The sequence below is a fragment of the Orycteropus afer genome, unplaced genomic scaffold (genome assembly GCF_000298275.1).
Source record: "Orycteropus afer afer isolate SDZICR_OR568_19922 unplaced genomic scaffold, OryAfe1.0 scaffold00148, whole genome shotgun sequence".
NCBI classification, from domain to species: Eukaryota; Metazoa; Chordata; class Mammalia; order Tubulidentata; family Orycteropodidae; genus Orycteropus; species Orycteropus afer.
The window spans coordinates 7454696-7456773 of record NW_006921735.1 but is presented as its reverse complement, the minus strand read 5'-3'; positions in this window follow the sequence as shown (position 1 = coordinate 7456773).

Genomic DNA, 2078 nt, shown 5'->3' with positions numbered 1-2078 from the left:
TGATATTTTCAATTGCCTCATATGCATGTGAGAGCTGGACAATGAATAAGGAAGACCAATGCAGAATTGATGTTTTTGAATTGTGGTGCTGGTGAAGAATGCTGAAAGTACCAAAGACTGCTAAAGAACTAACAAATCTGTCCTGGAGGAAGTGCAGTTGGAATGCTCCTTGGAAGCAAGAATGTCCAGACTTTGTTTCACGTACTTTGGTCATGTTATCAGAAGGGACCATTCCCTGGAGAAGGATGTCATGCTTGGTAAGGTAGAGGATCTACAAAAGAGGGGAAGGCCCTTTATAAGACAGATTGACACAGTGGCTGCAACGATGAGCTCAAGTACAGCAGGGATCATGGAGCTGGCACAGAAATGGGCGGTGTTTCATTCTGCTGTTCATAGGGTTGCTGTGAGTCAAAGCCAGCTCAATGGCACCTAACAACAACAACGACATATGCCAGTTGTGCTGCTATATATGTTTATCTGTTTGTTTTATATTCTGAAAAATTCTATCTCTTGTTCTTGGGACTGTCTTGGCTGGAGGGATGCTTGAATGGGAGCAGACAGCGTAATGAACTTTGCAGTAATTTTCCCAAAGTCAATTAAGGAAGTGGAATTATAGCAGATAACAGTGAACACTGATTATTGTTCTCTCAGCAAATATTTCAGGAGCACTTAATATGTGTTAGGCGCTGTCCTAAGCAGTGAGGAACATAAGTGACAAATGGAAAAATTAATAAGATATTATCTTGGGCCACATGGAGTTATCTACTGTGGGAGGCAGACAAGAAGCAAAGAAACAAATATACGTAGTTATAATGTCAGGCAATAATAAGCATATGATAAAGAGTTTAGTTTTTGTTCTTATTTTGAATTGTGATTGGGAAGAAAGTTTACAGGGCAAATTGGTTTTTCATTCAACAATCCATACACATTCTGTTTTGTGACATTTATTGCAATCTCCACATTATAACAGCATTCTTCCCACTTTCTCCCTCTGCCTACCCCTACTCTTTGTCCTCCCTTGCCATCCCTTCTCACCTTTCTAGCTTGATCCCTGAGCAAATGCTGGCCTTTTGATCTCATATGCTTCCTTGGTCTAATGAGTGCATACTATCCTGTTTTTATTGTCACCTTATAGGCTTGTCTATCATTTGAGTGGCAATTGAGTCATGGGTATTAAGTTCAGTTCCTAGCATGAAGGGTGTCTAAGAGCTATATATTCTTGGAGGTTCCACCCATCTTTATCAGACAAATAAGACTGGTCTTTTTTTTTTTTTTTTATGATTTTGAGTTTTGTTCCATATTTACCTCTACTCTATCTGGGACCTCTCTTTGTGATCCATTTCAGAGCAGATAGCAGTAGTAGCGAGGCCACCACCTAGTTCTTTTGGTCTCAGGGTTATGGAGGCTGGAATTCACGTGCTCCATTAGTCCTTTGGACTAGTTGTTTCCTGAGTCTTTTATTTTCTTCAGTCTTCCTGGCTCTGGATGGGGAGAGAACAAAAGTTGCACATTAAATGGCTACTCACAAGCTCTTAAGACTTTGCTACTCACCAGAGTAGAAGGTAGAACATTATGACAAAGATTTTAAATGCAGGAAGGGAAGAAACTTTTCTTTAAATTCTGAAAAAAAAAAAAGAAAGTACAAGAAGGAGAATCTATGACTCACTTCCAGAAAATAAAGTATTTCAATTTTGTAAAGTCTTTCCCATTCGTCTTTCAATGTTGTTAAGCCATGCTTAGAAACATAGTTGGAAGAAGTAGGAGGCATCTGAACGTTCTTATGCAATGTCAAGAACCATGCTGTTGTTACCTTTTCTCAGACTGATTTTTAGAGAGACATCAAGTCCCAGAATTTTCTTTAGTCTCCAGATCTCCTGTTTTTTTTGTTTGTTTTATACTATTGGGAAGTATAAGTATTGTGACATTCTCACAATACCCTTGGACTATTTGATTTAAAATAAAGACTTCCACTTCTCCAAGTGTACATAATAAAACCAAACTCACTGCCATGGAGTGGCACACATAGTGACCCCTCCTTGGGTTTCCACAGAGGTATCACTACAGAAGTAGATTGTCCA